We start from the raw sequence: 14751 nt of genomic DNA on the forward strand, positions 1-14751 counted from the left end.
TCTGCTGAAACACGCATTCTTCCAGATCCATATGTTTAAAAATTCCTTCTAGAGCAACTATCTGGAATCATTTCTCTGTCTCCCCTCCATTCTTAAAGTTATTTATTCCTATACGTCTCCCATTTGCTGCCCGTGTGCTGCCCATGCCAGCAGGAACAAGGGGCGCGGCGGTGGCGGCGGCAGCGGCAGTGAGAGAGACAGAGAGAGCTGCCCGCGCTGTCTGCCCTTCCTCCCTGCATGATGACGTCAAAAGTGACGTCATCACGCACACTGGGAGCATGCGTGCACGCGTGCGCGGGCACAACAAGGACAGCCCCTAATGAGGTAGGAGCCAGTGTCCTGCGCGAGAGAGAGCTCTTTTGCCACTGCCGCTGCCCGTGTGCTGCCCATGCCAGCAGGAACAAGGGAGACGTGAAGGACCTGACAACCCTATTACTTGCAGAGCTGCAAACTGGGAGGGGGGATAGGGCCCCCGTCACAAAGGAAGGAAGGAGAAGAAACAGCCTGACTTGCAGCTCTTTTGGGCCCTGTTCCAGGCTTGCACTGGCTGGTAGCCACTTTCTCCAGGACATTGCCTAGTAAATTTGAACAGTATCAGGTAGGTAGCTGTGTTGGTCTGCAGTAGAACAGCAGGATTTGAGTCCGGTAGCATCTTAAAGACCCAGAAGATTTTTCAGGTATAATCTTTTGAGAGTCAAAGCTCCTTTCTTCAGATATAGGGAGGGGTGGAGAAATCCTGAGCCTTTATATCCCAGACAGGAGGTGGGTGGTGTGTAGGGTTGCCAGCTCCCCTGGGGTCCAAACAGGAGGACAGGGTGTGACTTGGGGGAGCATGCTCAGAGGTTACTCACTGTGCACACGCACAAAGCATGCACATGCTCTGGAGCTTTCATTGTCATGCTGGGAATGACATCATCCCTGGTGTGACAGCAAAGGGAAGCCACCCATGGGAGTATTTTCCTTAAAATCAGGTTGATTTTAAGGAAAACACCCCCATGCAGGGGCTCTCTCTTTGTTGTTGCACGAGGAATGGCTTCATTCCTGGCATGACAGTGCATACTCCAGAGCTCCTGAGCCCATTCCCACACATCCCCCCTTCCACTGGCCAGGTAAGAGGTGGCAGGTGGAAGCAGCTGGGAGCACTTCCAGAGGGGGACTGCGAATCCTAGTGGGGTGAACGGGAGTCAATGGAAAGGCACAGTGCAGCTTGATTGATGCAGAAATTAGCATATGTCGTGAAATAAGAATCCTATGTCTCTATTCAGCCCCCAGTGTTACGTTGTTTTGAAATTGCAAATGAACTCAAGTTCAACAATCTCACATAGTAATCTGCATTTGAAGCTTCTTTGTTTGATGACAACCACTTTTTGGTCAGCAATGGAATGTCCTGGAAAATTAAAATCCCCCCCCCCACTGTTTTGTGTTACAATTTTTTTAATATCAGATTTATGTCCATTAATTCTTTTTTGTAGGGACTGGCCTGTTTATCCAATATAGAGAGTGGAAGGGCATTGCTGACACTTAATAGCACATATAACATTGGCAGATGAACAAGTGAATGCACCTGAGAGATGGTGTAGCTGGTGTTAGGCCCAGTAATTGTCTTGTTGGAATGAATGTGGGGGTAGAGTCGGCATCTTGGTTTGTTGCAGGCCATGGTTCCAGAGTCCGTGTCAATATTAGGAAGTATATTATAGTGAGAAGTTTTTTAAGGTTGGGGCGGTCTGTGGGAAAGGAACGGTTTGCCTCCTTGTTAGAGAAGAGAATAATTGTCCAGCATAGGTCTGCCATTATTCCCTATGAGGAACTTTTTTGAGAGGGGAGGGGCTAGAGTCAGTGGTTTTCAACTAAATGACACCAAAATTAAACAGAGTTTCTTCTGCCTGTCTACTAAAGAACCTCCAAGTTTCAAGCAAATTGGACAAGGGACAATTTAACCAAAACCTTAATTAGGTCCCTCTCTGAGCAGCAGCATTAAATTCTCTCTGCTGGTTCCTAAAATTGTCATTAAGCAGCAGCCAGCAAGAGAGCTCCAGCCAGCCACTAGCCCTAATAAGAAACTGTTGCGTTCATTTTATTTTCCTACTTTTACAGGGATTGATAATGGGGTTTTTTTTCCTGCAGAAAACCCTGCATTTGTCATCCTTCCTTGTCATTGCCTTCCATTTGCTTTCTTTCACAAAATGAGGGAGGCTTCCTTTGCTGAATGCCCCCCATCAGTCTGCCATTCCCCGTGGAGAGTATTTTCTGGAGGGGGAGCGGTTGTTTTTCAACCAAACATGACCAAAATTGCAGCTGAGCTTCTTCTGTCTGTCCATCAAAGAATCCCCATGTTTCATGGTAATTGGACAAAGGGTTTAAACTCTACGGGCGCCTGAACAAGGTCCACCTCTGCCATCATAATTGCACTTTCAGTATTCCCTATGGGGGACATTTTCAAGGAGGTTAGAATTGTTGTTTTTCGACCAAATGTCATAAAAGTTGCAGTGGAACTTCTGCCTGTCCACCAAAGAACTCCCAGGTTTCAAGAAAATTGGACAAAGGGTTTAAATTCTATGGGCCCCTGTACAAGCCCAAACTTTCGACATTCAGAGGGGGGGAAATTCTCTCTTCATCCCACAAGGAGGAAGGAAGGAGAATGACAGCTCTCTGCAGCTTTGCGTTGGCTGAGAGTTCTCTTTGCTCCTTCCTTGCAAGGATCTGATTGGAAGGGAGAGGTTCTATTGTCCAGGAAATCAGTAGAATCAAAGAGAAACAATCTCATGCTGCATGGCTGGTAAGCACTAGAACTTGACGGGCAAAACAGATTTTTTTCAGAAAGAGGTTTTTGTGATTCCCAAGCAGCCTGGATTAGAGTTGCTATTCTGAAATATTACATAGTAACTTCCAAAACAGTTTTTCCCCATATTTTTTATAGTTCAGGAATTTTGTAACACACATCCCTAGTGCTACAGTTTTCAGTGTGCATATTTTTCCCATGAGCATATCTGTGCTTTGATTCAGAGGAGTTAGCCATGTTAATCTGTAGTTGCAAAATAGTAAAGAGTCCAGTAGCACCTTTAAGACTAACCAACTTTATTGTACCATAAGCTTTCGAGAGCCACAGCTCTCTTCATCAGATTTTTGTTTCATTTTTTTAAATTGTATTGATGTCTTTGTTTACATAGCCATACATAGTCACTTCCATTACATTAACATAATCCTACATCAATACAACCTTTTCCCCTTTATGTTACCCTCCCCCCCCTCCCGTAAGCGACCAATTGGGAAATAATACTTTATACTTGCAACCATAAGCACACCCTTTGGATTTTGTCAAATGTATCTTTGTTGGCCCCCCCTTCCCTTACCCAATTTATACACCCAAGCCATTTCTTCCTTATCTCTAATATATTATCCTCCCATGTCTTTTCTTGTTTTAATATGGCCAGAATGTCTGATTGGATCATTTGGTATAGATACAGATTCCATCTACCCATAGTCCACTTTGCCACATCCTTCCAGCCATAAGCTATAACTGCATGTGCAGCAATGATCATTGTTTTAAACAACTCCTGTTTAGAGTTATCTACTTTATTATTCCCCAGAACTCCCATAAACAATACCTTTCCTGTCAATTCTAATTTAACTTTACATAAATCCTCCATCTTTTCCAGAACCATTTGCCAAAATTCAGTTACTTTAGAACATTCCCACCAAAGATGAACATAATATCCCTTTATCTTCTTGCAGTGCCAACAATTTGAATTCATTCCCTTAATCATATAGGACAATTGGGAAGGTGTCCTATACCATTTCAATATTAATTTCATCTCCAGTTCTCTAAATTTTTCTATTTTTATTTCCAATATTCCTTTCATTAGTCTATCTATCTCCTGTACTGTCAAATTCACCTCTCTTTCCCACTTAGTTTGTATTATCCCAGTCATATAATCTTTGTCTTTATTCATTAAGTTATATATCTTCCTTGCAATACCCTTCTTATTACCCTCTTTAATACAATATATTTTTTCAAGCGGAGTATCCTCCTTATTTAGTATTCTACAATGCCTTCTGTATTTCAAAATATTATATAAAGCCATGATCCTTAGCCAATATTGTTCTCCCACTTTCCCTAATACTTCTTGTACTGGTATCAATATCCCCTGAGTATTGTATAAATCCTTCACTCTGAAAAAAACCTTTTCCTTTAACTTCTTCCAGAATGTTTTCTCAACATTTTTAAATTCCTCACTTAAGGATTCTAGTGGAGTCCATTTGGAAAATCTTGGCATCCAATTAGTTTGCAATTTCCCCCAGACTTTTAATGCTGTTTGTCTTGGGCCTATTGTATTTTTAATTTCATTCTTCACCTTCTGTGTAAATATTCCAAATTTGCCTGCTCCTCTATTTATAGTGTCCTCCCATCTCACCCATTTATCCAAGCCTTTTCCATCAATTTCCATCAACATCCTTATTTGGAACGCTTCATAATAGGTTTCCAATTGTGGCATACCCCATCCTAAATCTTCTTGTGGTGAGTATATCACCTTTCTCAAAATTCTAGCTTTTTTCTTCCCAAACACCCAATTTTTTATTTCTTGATTCCATGTAACTAATTGCTTTTTGGGGATCCACTCTGGTAGTACCTGAAATAGGTATAACATTTTAGGAATTATAAACATTTTAATTGCCCTTATCTTTCCTAAAATATTTAAATATCTTTTACTCCAGTGGTTTAAATTTCTTTGTATCTTTCTCCATATTATTTTATAATTTTTCCCCACCAAATTTTTAATATTCTTTGTTATTATTATTCCCAAATATTTTAATCTCTTAATTCCTAATTTCATACCTGTTAATTTTGCTATTTCTTTTTGTTCCTTCGAATCTATCTTTCTAAACATTATTTCTGATTTCTTAATGTTTATCCCTAAACCTGAATCTGCTTTAAAATCCTCTAAAATTATCATTAATTCTCTCAGAGCTACCAGAGGGTTCCCTAACACTAATAATATGTCGTCTGCATATAAATTTAATTTAATTTCCTCCTTCCCTACCCTGTACCCTTTAATTCTAATACTGTTCCTAATTCTATCAGCGTAGGGCTCCATAGCTAAAACAAACAACATTGGGGATAGAGGACATCCCTGTTTCACTCCTCCCTGTATCAGTACTTCCTTAGTATGATCATCATTAACTTTAATCATAGCTTTCCCTTCCCTATAAATTTCCTTTAATGCATTCAAAAAGGGGCCTTCAAAACCATATTTATTTAGTACTTGAAATAAATACCCATGATTTAACGTATCAAATGCCTTATAAACATCCAGTTTCAAAAGGGCAAACCTTCCCTCAGTTTTTCCATGATATAAAGTATTAATCATGTTCCTTATAGGGTGACCAATATATCTCCCCTTTACAAAGCCATATTGGTCCTCTCCTACTAGACTTGGAAGTATTTTCTCAAGTCTATTTGCTAATATTTTTGCAAAAATTTTATAGTTCTGATTTGCCAGACTAATAGGCCTGTAAGAGTTGGGATCCTCCGGGTCCCTCAATTGTTTCCAAATGGTCATGATTTCAGTTTTCCTCCAGGAATCTGGGGCTTTCCCTCCCCTCAGTATCCTGTTAAACAGGCTCTGCAGTTCCGGAGCTATTAATGTCCCAACCATTTTATAAAATTCTGCTGTAAGTCCGTCTAAACCTGGTGACTTCCCATTTTTTAAATTCTTTATAACACTCAAAATTTCTTGTTGTGTAATATCCTCATTTAAAGCTGCCAAATCCTCATTCTTGATTTTGTTAATTATAACATCATCAAATTGTTTCCCTTCCTCAGCTCTCTTCATCAGATGTGCTTTGATTACATCACTGGGCAAAAAGAAATCCTTCTGTGATGGTGCCATTGCATCTCAGTTCCTTTTTTCATGGTTTTCAGTCTTCATGGCTCTGTGCTTGTGCACATTGGGGATGAAGAAGGCTTAACCTGCACATACTTCAATTCTGGAATTAATTTTAGAGATTCTCCAATTGAAAATATAATACAGATGCCCAGAACCTACCTGGTGTACAAGGACAAAATACACGGTAGAATCCACTCACTGCTAGGTTTATGTTCTCTCTCTGTTCTGATACCATAGCTTATTTCTTGGCTGGCATGAGACCTGGTTTTGGTGGGCATTTGAAGAAAGCTGCTGGAAAGCAGAGGAAATTTATCTGCCAGGTTTGAACAGCAGGGGCGGGATTGGCAGAAGTAAAAAAAAAAAGCAAACAAAAATTAATCAAATGTAAGATAACATAGATTGCCCCCTGCTGGGCTTGTTTTCAAATTACTGAATTTAAATGCACTTCTCACTCTACAAACTGTCTTTAGTCTCTTGCCTCCAGAGCATTTTTCTCCTGCACCTTTCCCTCACTTTAGCCTCTCTGTGTTCTAAGCTTTCATTTATTTCCCAGGGACTTAAAAAGAAGCAAATACTATGTACAGTCTAGCTGAAGCTTGATCATTTGGACATTCCGCTGCTAAAGCTTCTTTAGTTTTTGTATGTGTATGTTGCATTACTTGAATGAATTTAGTGTTTGGGGGGGATGCAAATATTTACATAGGAGAAATTAATGGTTCAAGTTTGTCATGACCAACTTAAAAATAATGTGGATTTAAGAAGATGTTAAGAATGACTGACTCTTCCTGGACGTTAAGGAGCCTGGGCAGACCTCATGTGTGGAATAGATCTGTCCCAACTCCCCCTCCTGCTATGGGGTTCCACAAGCTTCATAGTAGACATGTTTAGTAGGTGAACATAACAGGCTTGCAGCGGCAACCACTTGTTAGGTGAGCCTTAGATCCCTTTGCCTTGCCATTGTATGACTTCAGCAGCTGTGAGCTTAATTTCCTTCTGCCCTGCAGCCTCTTTAAAATCTGCACAGTGTGTGAAATCTGTGCTCTCTCAGAGCCAAGCTACAAGTGACTTCCTTCATGTGGAGACACTTGATTGTTTTTGCAAGTTTACCTGGGAAGTGAAGTCTGAGGGCCAAGCTACACATGACGAATGACTCTTGAACAGCAAGTGTATTTCTCCCTGTTCACTTGCCCTCCACTCAATCCACTTGCCGTTCAAGTGTCATTCGTCATGTGTAGCTTGGCCCTGAGTGTCCTTCCTCTCCCTGTTAGAATTGCTGGCTGAAGAGCCAGAGAAAGCCAGCAGCAGCAGCTTTTGCACATCATTCCTCCAGTTACAGACAAGAGGGCTCCCAGCAATTGTTTGGGGGTGGGCAGCTGCTACTTTCTCCCAGGGCGTCCTATGGGCTGCTTGCTCCCGGGGAGCTGCTCTGGAGAATGATGCTCCAGCCCCAGCAACAGCGGAAGGATCTGCTGCTGCTCTAACATGCCCTCAGTCCAGTTTTTATCCGAGAGCTCAGGAGCAGGGGAAGGGCATGTTAGAGCAGCAGCAGAAGATCCCTCTGCTGTCACTGCAGCTGGAGCTTCACCAATGTAGCGGCTTTCTCCAGAGCAGCTCCCTGGGAGCAGGCAGCCCGCAGGATGCCCTGGGAGAGAGTAGCAGCTGCCTGCCCCTAAACAATTGCTGGGAGCCCTCTTGTCCAGCAGGCTTGTGACTGGAGGAACACTTTGCAAAAACTGCTGCTGCTGCCAGCTTTCTCTGGCTCTTCAGCCAGCGATTCTAACAGGGAGGGGAAGGACACTCGGACTTCACTTCCCAGGTAAGCAAATGAGAACGAACACTCAAGTGTTCTCCACATGAAGGAAGTCACTTAGAGCCAAGCTACAGTCCAGTCAGTCCAGTCAGGTTTATTTACAGTTAAAAACCAGTACAGAATTGTAAAAAACATAAGTGAGTATCATACACAAAATACACCACTTTATAAAAATAATTATATAAATATATAATTATATAAAGACTTGGCAATATACGTACAAAAGTGTGGGCTTTCAGGGTTAGAAATAAAGGCAGATGTTACTCCTTTGCACATTCCCTGCGGATTCTACAAGCCGCGGCTAAAAATCTGGCACTAGCCAACGTGATCTGGGGATTGGCACCTAACAGGAGCTTATTCGTTTGCTCAGTGTCAGGGAGGCTCGAAAGCTTCTTCAATGCAGGTTGGATATGTTTTATACGTATTTCGTGGTAGAATTTACAAGCAAGCATAATGTGCTCAATTGTTTCTACTTTCCCTGCCTTGCATGGACAAACTCGCTCAGCCATTGGGACCTTCTTATAATGGCCTTCAAGTACTGCAGATGGGAATGTATTACGTCGGGCTAATGAGAAAGCCCTACGGTGGGACGGGATCTCCAGGCTTGATAGATAGGAGGCTGGAGAAACCACATATCTTGTTTGCAGGGGGGCTAGGAAATTGGAGACCCTCGCAAGATCCCTCTGTCTTTCGACGTCCAGTATACGCTGCTTGACCACAGCCCTTGCCTGGTCCAGGGCCATCATCTGTAGGGATTCAAATGAGAAGCCCAGCATTGTTAATTTCTGATGGGTGGTCCCGAGCCAGGCAGAACAGTACCTATCTTTAAGGATTAGGGAAGTAATATCCGATGGACAATGGCTGAGCTTAAGCCAAATATTGATTGAAGCCAGAGTTACCCTGGCCTCTATTCTCAGCAGTCCGGTTTCCAAACGTAAAATTGCATTTGGGACACTACATGGAAATCCAAATATAGCTCTTAAGAACTTAGATTGAGTTTTCTCCAAAGGAGCTAGACTTGAGGGTACCGGGCCTAGTAATGTCCCATATATGAGTTGTGGCACTGTCTTCAAGAGAGATAATTTAAGAGCCACGGGAATGTACTGCCCTGCTTTGGTATGGAAGAACCTAATGATTCCTTGAGCAGACGTGCGACCAGAATTTGCAGCATATTCACAATGGGCCTTTTTTGCTCCAGTAGATTGAATCATAACCCCTAAATACTTGTAAGTTGACACTTGTTGTGACTTATAGCCTTTTATGCTCCACTCCCTTAGCTTGGGTTTGGGGCCAAAAGCCATTACTTTTGTTTTTTGGTAGTTGATCTCTAGGTGGTTTAGATCACAATAAGTACCAAACTGCTTTAGTGCTCTTCTCAAACCTACTGGTGTCCTAGAAAGCAGAACCGTGTCGTCTACAAAAAGTAAAGCCACTATGTGGCGATCCGCCAAGGAAGGAGGATGAGTGTCAACTAAGCGAAGGTTGTTAACCAAATCATTGATATAAATAGCAAAAAGGGTAGGGGCCAGGACACAGCCTTGCTTTACTCCTTTTGTTGTTGGAATAGGGTCAGTCAGGAGTCCTTGTTTGTTACATCTTACCCTGACAGCAGTGTTGGTATATAAGGCCTGTATAAGGAGTAGGAGTCTTATGTCAATTGTAGTGGCACTTAGCTTCTTCCAGAGAATATCTCTGGAAATGGAGTCAAAGGCAGATTTTAAATCAATAAAGACTGCATATAATAATACTGTATTATTGGTCGCATATTTGTCCACCAAGTGGGACAGTATCAAATTGTGTCCAATGGTAGATCACCCCTCCTTAAAACCTGCCTGCTCGTCAATTAATAGATTTTCCTGCACAAGCCAACTTTGTAATTTCTCCAAGAGATGGCTTGCATATAATTTACTCAAGATACTCAGGAGGCTTATTGATCTGTAGTTGGCTGGATCATCTCTTCAACCTGCTTTAAATATAGGTATAATAATGGCTTCCCCCCAGATCTCCGGGATAGCCCCAGTTGAATCGATGTAAGTGAATAATGAGGCCAGAAGGGGAGCCCACCAGTCTACATTGTCCTGTAGTAGCTCTGGAGGTATCATATCAGGACCTGGGGCTTTGCCTTTCTTGAGCTTGTTAATCAAAGAGCCAAGCTACAAGTGACGCCTTACACAGGTTGGACACATGTCAGCTTACCACAAGTTTTGATGGGAAATGTAGGCGTCCTGGTTTTACAGCTTGGCTCTCCATTACAGCTGCAAGACCAGGATGCCTACATTTCCCATCAAAACTTGAGGGAAGCTGACAAATGTCCAACCTGTGTCAGGCATCACTTGTAGCTTGGCTCTCAGTGTCATGGATGGGTCAGGTTCTTAAATGACACAGGAGGAAAACTTCAGCTCCCATAAGGCTGTGCAAAAATGTGTATGTGTGAAATAACTTTAACACACACACCAGATTTAAGCCTCACCATCAAATGGTAAGACTTTAAAAAAAAAACTCAACATTTTATAGCCAGCGTGATGTACCAGCTCGAGTGACAGACTCAGATCTGGGCGAGCCAAGTTCGATTCCTCACTGCACCGTGGAAAGCTCACTGGGTGCTCTTGGGTCAGTCACATACTGTCAACCTAACTTACCTCAGTGTTGTTCTGAGGAAGAAATGGAGGAGAGGAGAATGATGGAAGCCATTTTGGATCCCCATTGAGGAGAAAGGCTGGATATAAATGTGGTTATAATAATAAAAGATCATGGTGGATTGATTGGTTGGCTTATTCTTTATTTACATGAGTGGATGCCAAATGGTGCACTGATGGCAAGTCTGAGACAGCAGAACTTTCGTTGGATAATGTAAAAATGAGCTTGAGTGAGTTGCTGGTGATTACATAGGATTGTACTGTTAGAATACCTGGAAAATCTGTTTACTTATATATACCCCTCCCTTCTCCCCAATGGGGACTCAAGGTCACCTAGCAGGGGTTGGTGGGCCCTTGCAATAAGCATGTGACACATAGTGTGTATCTGCAGTAGGAGGAGGCATTGGCAAAAAATGGCTGTCCTTGGGCAAACAGCTGTATCCTTCTACTTGCAGAGGCAACTGAGGATCCCAGCCATAGTATCAGCTCAGAATGATGAGACAAAGTGCCAGTCTTCACTAGTGTGTGACTTTTAGAAGTTTAATTGAAGATGGCAATGACGATCGTGTGGAATGTCAGCATACTGAGATTAATTCAGCTGTCTGTCAAGAGTTCAAGGCTTGAACAAGGAACCTTATAGCAGAAGATAGAATCAGGATCAGTGGACTAAAAGGGACTGTATGTTCCTAGTCCTCAGAGATCTCTTAGGTGCATAGAGGAAAGGGAGTGTGAAACATCTGCCTATGCAGTTGGCAGATAATATAAGGTCTTTACACTGGCCATATTTAGTGTAAATACTAAACACCTGTCCTTATGCCTGTTGTTCTTCAGACTGTAGCTTCTGGCTTCAGCAGCAGCTGATCTCCAAAACTGCCCATCGTCCCAGCCTGGCCCTGATCGTGCACTGGGGTGGGACCTCAGCAGGTTATAATGCCATAAAATCCACACACCCCCAAAGCTGCCATTTCTTATAGCCTGGAGATCAGTTGTAATTACAGGAGATCTGTAGCCATTGCCTGAAGGTTGGCAAGTTTATCATGCAGTACTTCAATTATTTCAGGTTGGGCTATCAGGCATGGCTTGGGTCTCACCTCTCCAGCTTTCCTTATTCATGATCATGCTTTTTCCTTCTAGGGGAGTTGTAAGCAAAAGGCAGTACAGACAAGAACAAATGATCCTTCTTTGGCTGCATATTGTTGTATCCTTGGATGCACGGTTACAAGCATAGCTGGTGAGTTTATAAACCGCCATAGGGAATATGTGCCTTGCATTTGAACATTAGACAATAGGTTCACCCTGACATTGCAGCAATGCCCCCACCAGTCTCCCACTCAGGAAATGTTGCTAACCTCCAGGTGAGTCCTGGAGATCTCCTGGAATTACAACTGATCTCTAGACTACAGAGATCAGTTCCATTGGAGAACTATGTAGTACTATGCGTGGGGAACAGCCATGGCTAGCAATGGTATCATATAAGCACATTTTAAAAGGCAGGAAATGAAGCAGACAGGCATGGCTTGACCCTTTAATTGATCAGGAAATTCCCTGTAGGTCAGTGTGTGGCCAGTACAGTGGAGGAATACCAATGGTGGTCCAGAATCTTCATCATACAGATTACCACCATTTCTGCTTCCTATCAAGGAGCACAGCACAGTTGCAGGCATATGGTCAGGCATATGGTCGAGGCTAATTTTAGTCTGTCGTTGCTGAGCCTTCCACCTGTCTCCCTCTATGAGGGGTTGTGGAGGGTCCACTGTTGGCTGTCTTGTAAAGGGGCACAATATTCTATCTGTCTGCTACTACCCTCTTTTTTGTATGCTGATGGGCAGGGGTACAGGATTGCCCATCTTGGGATTGTTTTATTGCTGTTTTTATGCTGTGATTATGGATGTTATGTTGTATTTTAACCAATGTTGTACCTCGCCCTGAGCCCGCTTGTGGGGAGGGTGGGTTAAAATATAATTAATAAATAATAATAAATAATAGTGGATGCCCATACACAAACATTTAGCCTGCTGTCTTCTGAGGGGGAAGCAGCGACTCTGAGGGTCTAAATAAACAAGACACACAGGTGTGTGTCAGATCCCGCAAGGATCCCTGGGAATGGTAGTTAAAAAAAATCCAGCTGCTCAATGTGAAGAGGGACTTTCTCTCTCACACACACTCTTTCTCTCTTTGTCTCTTTCAAAAATCCTCTGGGAGCTCAAGGTGGGGGTGGGAGATTGGGAATGATGTAACAAGAGGCAGGAAAAAACCGGAGGTGTTTTGTGAATGTGAGGGAAACCCAGTCTCTCCCATTCTTCTTCTCTCAGCAGGGTCCTGTTACATCCCCGCCCTGACTCTAAGCTCCTGAAGGAAAACCAGCCAAATGGATTTTTGAAAGAGAATCTCTTTGAAAAAGAATCTCTCAGTCAAGTGGCTGTTCTTTGCAAGAAAATCTGCTTCACTTGGTTTTCCTCCAGTTGCTTAGAGAGGGGAGGGGTGGTAAGACTACCATTCCCAGAGAAGATTGCGGGACTAATCAAGTGCTCTTCATGTTTAATTTGTCTCATGTATTTCCACTCTGAAGAGAGAACAGGGGCTGCAACTGCTTCCTTGCCTCAGCAGCCGTAGTGCCTACATATCAGGAAGGCCCAGCAAGATTACAAAGTTGGGACAGAAGTTGTGGTAATGACATGGGTGGGAAGTGACACAGGCCTGGGGAGAGGCTGCGGTTCAGCATGTGTTTGGCATATAAAAGATCCCAGGTTCAATCCCCAGCATTTCAGGTTAAAAGGACCAGGCACTGGTGATGTGAAAGACTTTTCCTGACACTCTGGAGAGCTGCTGCCCTTCAGAGTAGACAATACTGACCTTGACGGACCAGCAATTTGATTCAGTATAAAACGGTTTCATATGTGTGTTCCCTTTACCCCAGGATTTAATTTTCCCATCTGTGCAGGACAAGGTTGGCAAATGAACAAGCAAGGAACAGGGGGACCAACGTGAATTTCCAAAACTAGCTCACAGATTTAGCTATAAGATTTGGGTTGATTCATTTCCTATCTCAAGGCTGCAAACATAACAGTACAAGAAATGGCATTGTACAAAAAGGATATAAACAATAAGCAACTGTTGTGGTTAAGATGTGTGTCATAAATGAATTCTGAAAGTATATTGTACCACTGAATACAGAGCACAGATAACCAGAAAATGAAGTGAATAGATACACGGAAGAATTATACCCGATGAAAAGGCCTAAAGATAAATGATTCTGTGAAGCAGCTTCAGGATAAAAAGAAATGGGGAAAATTTTATTCGGCCCCATCACTGCCAATAGTATTGATGGATGGAATATAAAGAAGGAGATGGCTATGTGAATGTGAGAGGTTATATGATTTCAAATCACTCTGAGTTTCTTAGTACATTGTGCTCGCGGAGGAGAAAACTGGAAGACTTGATTTATTAAAAGAAAATATTTTTCACCTTTTTGTTCTGTCCCTCCCTTAGCTGAGAAAAGAACAGAATGAAAAGCTGTAAATGAAGGTGAAAAAATGCCTTTCCAAATTCCAAAGAATGGCAAGTGTCAGCCCAGAAAAACATCCCCATCGAAGCAAAAGATCAGCCACGATAAAGATGAGGAACAAGAAGTGACATTCAAAGCTACTGAAATAGATACAGTCCCTTTTAAGCTCAGGATGAGCAGCTTTTTTCTCAGTTTCATTCTGTTACTGATCTATGGGTCCATTCTGCACTGCACCCAATTCTTGAGTTATGGATAACTGCTAAGATTAATTGGAGAAAGACAGCATGTGCAATTTGCATTATCTTTCAATTTCTGCCATCTATTTGCTTCTTCCCTGCCCCCCATGATACCAAAGGATGAATGCATTTTGATTAAACACTGCAAAAAAGCAATCTTGATATGAAGGAATCATGTATGATTGCCTCAGAATTGTTTTCTGTGTAGTTTCATTTATACACAAATGTCCATTGGTGCACACATCACACAGAGAGATTCCCAATGCAAAGAATCATACAGTTGCATCACTATTGTGTGTCTGAGGGCCAAGCTACACATGACGAATGACACTTGAACAGCAAGTGTATTTCCCCCTGTTCACTTGCCCTCCACTCAATCCACTTGCCGTTCAAGTGTCATTCGTCATGTGTAGCTTGGCCCTCAGTCTTTTGTCAGTGTGCAACTACAAGTGCACAGTGTGTAAACCTGTCCCCTCAATCTTGATACAATAATTTGAACCATGGCATCAGGATTATTCTTTTGCAATGTTTCATCAACACAACTGAATAAATTGGTAGCATAGAAGAGGGGAAACTATGAATGAAGAGAATTTAAAATTGTGGTTAACGGCAGCGCTATGAACAAAACTTGAATTTTTTAAAAAAAGAAGCAGGGGAAGTTTCCATTTCAGAAACAAGC

The 14751-nt window shown here is 42.4% G+C and overlaps 1 long non-coding RNA gene across 1 annotated transcript; it reads left to right on the forward strand.

Moving 5' to 3' along the window:
* Positions 1 to 474: 474 nt before the first annotated feature.
* On the forward strand, positions 475 to 14354 carry LOC129333006 (uncharacterized). The gene is made up of 3 exons (XR_008597384.1): positions 475 to 598; positions 11466 to 11562; positions 13821 to 14354. It is a non-coding gene; the product is annotated as an uncharacterized LOC129333006 (long non-coding RNA).
* The last annotated feature ends 397 nt before the right edge of the window (positions 14355 to 14751 follow it).

The sequence above is a fragment of the Eublepharis macularius genome, chromosome 7 (assembly GCF_028583425.1).
Source record: "Eublepharis macularius isolate TG4126 chromosome 7, MPM_Emac_v1.0, whole genome shotgun sequence".
Classification (NCBI taxonomy): Eukaryota; Metazoa; Chordata; class Lepidosauria; order Squamata; family Eublepharidae; genus Eublepharis; species Eublepharis macularius.